We start from the raw sequence: 6,611 nt of genomic DNA on the forward strand, positions 1-6,611 counted from the left end.
AACCAACTTCTGATCCCCATAAAGTACCTATATAAGACGGCCAAATTTTATGCATCGCTACTTCTGAACTAAAGACGCCAGCAGGATGGCCACAGAAACTGTCGTCACCTACGGACGGAGGAATGCCCAGAAGCCAAGACTAGAATGAAGAAATGCCACGGAATGGTAATGCGGAGGAATGCCCAGAAGCCAAGACTGGAATGAAGAAATGCCACGGAAACCTCAGATTACTTTTTTTACTTAGCAGTTAGAATTTGGAGTAGGTAACCTGAAAATGTTGTCAGTGAATTCTCTTATCTTTCACATTCTCGTTGTTTTTCCTCCGGTGGGCCTGACACAACCAATTACAAATTTCTTTTTTAAATTGTGCCTCCTCATAGCGGTCGGGTACTTCATATGCAGCATCTGTGAAAAGGGAATCCATAATTACCATACAAGTTGTCTTCAATGTTTATTATGATTGACACATGTTTGCTCATATGCAAAAAAGAAATCAACATTGAAATTCAAAAAACGAACTCCTATAGGACAAGTACACACCTTTCAAGACTGAAATAATCCCCCTTAGCTCAGAGAAGGCTCTCTTATTCTTTAAGCCTAGCCAATTTAACTCCATTGCCAAAGAATTAGTTATAAATTTCTCCAAACTTCTTCTGAGGAATGACCCCAAATTCCTAGTTAAGGCTCCACTCAGTAACGAAAACTGAAATAAGAAAAAAAAATCAGCATTAGCCACAGACCCATTTTGGAGAAACAAATGAATATAACAATGCATTCAGACCAACCACATGCAAGCGGAAGCTGGCATCACTCTTCACGAGCTCTTCCATTACAACAAAATCTGCCATTTCCTTAATGGGCAATTGCACTGGGCAATTATAAATTGGTGCCGCAGTTTTCTTCGTTGTCTCCCTGCTTCTCTTAAGCTCCTCCATGAGGACCAGTTGGTTCTCCTTCAACTCTGCTAATATCTTCATCTGGCTCTCCCTATCTCTTTCATATTTTACCAGGAATTCCAGGAAGTCTCGCGATATGTCCGTTTGACAGGCTTTTCCGTCTCTTGTGGAAATCCCCTCGACTTCCACCAGGCTGCAGGTTTCTTAATACAAACAATGGTTATAATTAAGTCACAACTAACTCACTAATTTGAAGGCGAATGAATTGCAAAACGAATTGCAAAATGTACAGTGGAACTAACCCTTTGTAACAAGCACATCAGCTTGAGTCTTCCGATCAGAGTTTTCTGATGCAACATGAACCTTCTTCTGGTGAAATAATCCAGAACATGACGGGATGTCTCTTTTTTTCCCACAGCTACCCTGCTCCACCTCCTGAGGTTTTTCAGCTCCTGATAAGATAGGTCAGAAATATATGTGTTATTATCCATTCAAAAGGAAGCATAACAATAATAATGATTGTGATTTCATTGAACTTACTTCTAGGAACTGGCACCAAAGTACGTTGACCTGTTGGTTGCTCCTCTGACGAGGTCCATTCACCCGGCTGTTTAGTTGTTGTTTGGAAAACAACTCTTTTTTTTCCTCTCTATAGATACACTTTTCGCGTGAAGACCCTTGTCAAGGTCACCCATTTTAGTTATCACTGATTCGAACTCTTTGGTCATGTCATAGGTCTCTATGTCTTTGGTCCTTTTAATTAAAATATGTAATTCCCAGGAATCATCAGGAGTTTCCCGTTCTTTTATTAGTCTTTCTATGCCATTGCCTTTGGGCCACAACACAAACTCCTGGTCAACCTCACACTCCAGCCAGTTACTAGGCACGATGTTAAAAATTACTCCCTCATCCAAGTCCAGGAACTCGCCAACAAACCAAGTCCTGAAATTATGAGAGATATTATTGCCTAAGGTGACAAAGAAATGGTCCTCTGAAGAAAGTCATCACGCACCAATGTTTCTGACATGAACCAAGGAAACAGAAATTGGTACCCTATCATATCAAAGGACCTGAAACAGCACAAAGGTACATGTTGCTGTAGATGAGATAAGTTAGCTCACTGAGGTACATACATGCTTAATGTGTAAAACTATAAATGGAATTTTAATGAGCATTATTCTAAGCAGAAATAAAATATGGTTGAAGCATTGATGAAGCATAGGCGGATCCAGGGGGGGGGGGCCACGGGGGCACGTGCCCCCCCATCCCCCCAGACCCTTAAAAATATGCTAGATTTTTAATACGGTCCCATTATCAGTTCGTTCGTTTTGTATAACGAGGTATCCTTGTGCCCCCCCAGAAGAAAATCCTGGATACGGCCTTGCTTGTGCCCCTCCCAGAAAGAAATCCTGGATCCGCCCCTGTGATGAAGTATCAATAATGATATCATGAAGTAATAATTCCTGGAATAGATGGCACCAATGTATGTCAAATTGTCTGAAATACACAGCATTCTTGGAATTTCTACCGCACTGTTGCTTTTTATGCACAACCATCTCTTGGTCTGACAATGAGTTAAGTCTATGGTGGTTCTCATGGTTCCACGGAATTCCGTGAAATTCATGCAGTATATTCTACTTAAATTGGCAACACAGAAATAAGTATTTTGGAGGCGTACTTACTGAATTATAACAATTACACGTAAATTAATTAATGATGATATGGAACTAAGAAAAACTGCCTGTGCATCAAATATTACCACTATCTAATTACTGCCCCAAAATGAACCCAGGGGACATCTTGCAGTCGTTTATAGTCCACTGGCAGAAGAAGATTTTAAGAATAAACAAAACAATTGTGAACAGTTGGGGGGGGGTGAATATGATCATTCTAACTTCGTCCGTGAAGTAAATTAATATTCATGATTCCGGCCAGAGCTTAATTTCTAACAATTAAGGTACAAAAACGCATATCCACACATGATTATCAAATATGAGCTTCCCCTAAAACTTTCAATTTTTTTTTTAAGTTGAAATAAAAGTTACAAAGAGGAATCATTTTTTGCCAAATTAAAAAGAAAAAAACGTTAAATTTTCATAACTGGCGGCGTAGCGCCGAATTATAGTATGTACTAAATATTTTCTCTCCTTTAGGTGCCGGAAAGCCGTTCCGGCCGAAATAAAGCACAGATTCCGGCATTACATTTTTTGCATTGAATTAACGGCACCACCTGAATTATAGAGAAATGCAATACCAATATACACCAAAACAATTTAGCAGAGAATGAAATGCAATTGTTTTAAGGGAGAGTACATTAGCACGATATTCTATCACATAGCGTGCTCGGCTATGTCTTATGACCACGTGAGTACTTCATAAACAAGTTAAGTAAATAAAAATTACGTTACCTTCGAGAATCCTTGTCAGACGACAATTATATTTCGTTCGACACTGTTTGTGAAGAAATAATCTTCTAATATGGCGAGATGGCTATGGATTCCCACCGATGATCCTCCACTTTACAGCGCTTGAGTATGCACACACACCGGATATGCACCCGGCGAGGTGAAATAGATGAAATGGCGGTAATGAAAAATGAATTGCTGAATGGGTGATTCGATGGAATGATTCGACAATGAAATGAGCGAAATATGAAAAATGAAGGATGTGAAAAAAAACGTTTAAGGCTGTGCAAAGCACGGAAATCACACTCGAGTAACGTAGGAGACGGCAAGCCAAACACCAGGTTGAACACGAAGTCACCGTAGAGAAGCGAAGTCGAGGAATATACAGAACCATCAGATTCCAAAGTGCAGGTTTTCTCCAATAGATGGCTATCAAAGATGTCTTATAATATGGCGATTGAGCGCAGGAGGCCATGGCGCAGCGTAATACGTTAATCATGTAAATTAACAATAAAACATTACCATCAGCGTTCATTCTTCAATATGAGTTCCAAAAAGGGTACCGGCATTATAAATAGAATAATAGGTCGAAAATAAATCTTACTATGAAATGATTATTGCCCGAATATTTGTTCAAGAATATTAGAGGCGATGATGACTTCATACTCGTGTAATTCAGCTGTATTTGTACATATGTAAAAATACACATGTAATACAACTGTAATACAGATGTATAAATACATATGTATAATTGGTGTATTGGTACAGCTGTATTACATATGTTTATTATTTCCACATGTAGAAATACACGAAAAATACATGTGTAATACAGCTGTATAGATACATATGTATAACTGGCGTATTCTTACAGCTGTATTACATGTGTATCATTTCCACATGTAAAAATACGCGAATAATACATGTGTAATACAGCTGTATAGATACATATGTATAACTGGTGTATTCTTACAGCTGTATTACAGAAGTGTGTGTTATCTGGGTACAATGCAATCATTGACACAGTTCTTCATTTCTCTCTCCCATAAGCCAACTTCATTGCCAATTAAACATACAATGAATATTAAAATTAAGGATCAAAATTAAACACATTAAATTTTATCCATCCATCAAATAAACTTTTTTTGGTGAATTCCGCGTATTTATCATTTTCGCCGACGTTAGTTATGACCTATTAATTTATTTCGTAAAGGTATCTATCAACTAGAAACACAATGAACTCCCTGCTACCAACCCAGGCCCATTGTAGACATTATAAAAATACTATAGTAAAGAGTAATTACCCCATTGTTACCGTAGATTTCCTTGTAACCCTCTTGAATATATCAAGAAAACAAGGTTCACTAAATTGATTATCTCCAATTTATATCTAAAAAATAAAAATTCACACAGACAAAGACCCTCAAATGCCATACAATGACACTTTTCATGTGGTCTAGTGGCTAGGATACCTGGCCTTCACCCAGAAGGCCCGGGTTCGATTCCCGACATGGGAACTTTTCATGTAGTTTTTTTTAACTACTTGTTAATTCGATTGTCATTTGTCATTTGCTGTGGACACCGATGCAAACGATGTACCATTCCCTCATTAAGATAAGTATCATATATAAGAATAATGTCATTGCTGTCGCAGCGATTTCGTTCATATGTAGGGCTGTTTAGCATAATAATTAAGTGAAAAAACATTAATCCGATTAAATCACGAATACCCATCTTAAACATTCCGCTCCGAGCTTCGAAGGACTTTACATCCGAGACCTATACAGCGGAGAACATGAAGGAAACTTCAACTATAGTCAACAGAGACAGCCAGCATAAATGGTTCCCACCATAGGATACATGTAAGGGAAGTGAAAGCTCCGCTCCGCGCTGTTATGAGTATTGCTCCGCACTGACCTTCGTGCCGCTCCGGGCAGGAGCGCTCGGCAATTTTGCGCTCCTCTGCGAACCGAGGTGGGTTCGACAGAGAACCCGCGGAGCAGCTCTTTTCAAATAAATTTCGATAATATCCAATTGAGCATCCATTATTCATTTCTTTCAGCATTCCTTTCTCCAGTCCTTACTACACTACTGCGTGCATTAGTATAAATTAAATGTCAGTATTTAAGTCGATTTATAATAATAGGTTAAAAGAAAATAGCAAGCGGAAAGAGTTTGCGTCTAAAACCGTGGTTGTTTTTCGTCCCCATGTTAAATGTTCACCCCATAATATTATCATATTACGTGTCTGAATTGGGTTACATTTGCGAAGGTGCAGGTGATGAGGATGGAGCTCAATTTTCCCTTTGTAATTAGTATCAGATTACTTTATGTATTGGTTTACATTCACCGAGGCTTTGATGGATTGAATGGAGCTACATTTTCCCTTCGAAAAACGTATCAGATTACTTTTCTGCATTGGGTTACATCCCCGGGGCCGGGTGGATCTCATTGCTATCCTCTAATTTGGTTTTATATTACCTTTCCGTATCGGTTTTTATTTTGAGAGAGGCAAGCGGATGGTTATCGTGAGACTAATATAATTAGGAGGACGATGTATTCCTAACTTCATTGGTTCATTGTTCAGCCGTACTGTTGTCCCCATCCCAGAGGAAAATCTGGAGTAATCTCTACGCCCCATCCAAGTATTTCTACCACCGTCTTATCTTTGACGGATATTGCCTTTTAACCTGCAAGTGGTCCTGTTTCTCGAGATCATAATAGTACGTACTCGATTTTTTGAGGATGCCACCTTCATTGTGTTAATGGAGTGCCGATAACTCGATGGGGATCAAATCAAAACGGAAGAATTTCTAAGCTTCTTTCGATTCCACGACAAGCACCACTAAATTTAATATTTGTGACAGCTGAGACAGACAAGACTGAATGCATTCTATTTGATTATTGCAAATTTATGAGTCGTTGGAATTCCACGCTTCTCAAAGAATGTGGGAATGAAGCGGCATTTGGCGTCGCCTTAGTGGAGGAGTGGTAGAAATGTTGGCCTTCTTAGGGGGCTGGGTATGGGCCCAAACACATTTTTTACGCGGATGAGTCTGGCTTCTTATACACTACCTTTTCTACTTCCGGACTCCGCGTTACAAACAGATGGATAACTAAGGCATGATAGCAAGAGAAGCGAACAAAGATTTACTGTTATTTTCGTCGAAAAATTGCCATGCTTATAAAATCCGAATATTAGAGCGTGATGAAGTGGACTTTTTCCATTTTGAAACAAATACTTGCAATTTCCACGATTATAAAATTTATTTTGGTTTATTTAGGTTTCTACAGATGTATAAGTAGAACTTGA

General features: G+C 38.8%; 1 long non-coding RNA gene across 1 annotated transcript; it reads right to left on the reverse strand.

Moving 5' to 3' along the window:
- Window positions 1-320: 320 nt before the first annotated feature.
- On the reverse strand, window positions 321-830 carry LOC124167127. The gene is made up of 3 exons (XR_006866617.1): window positions 786-830; window positions 541-703; window positions 321-405 (listed from the first exon to the last, which is right to left on the reverse strand). It is a non-coding gene; the product is annotated as an uncharacterized LOC124167127 (long non-coding RNA).
- Between the last annotated feature and the right edge of the window lie 5,781 nt (window positions 831-6,611).

This window comes from Ischnura elegans, chromosome 10 (assembly GCF_921293095.1).
Source record: "Ischnura elegans chromosome 10, ioIscEleg1.1, whole genome shotgun sequence".
Taxonomy (NCBI): domain Eukaryota; kingdom Metazoa; phylum Arthropoda; class Insecta; order Odonata; family Coenagrionidae; genus Ischnura; species Ischnura elegans.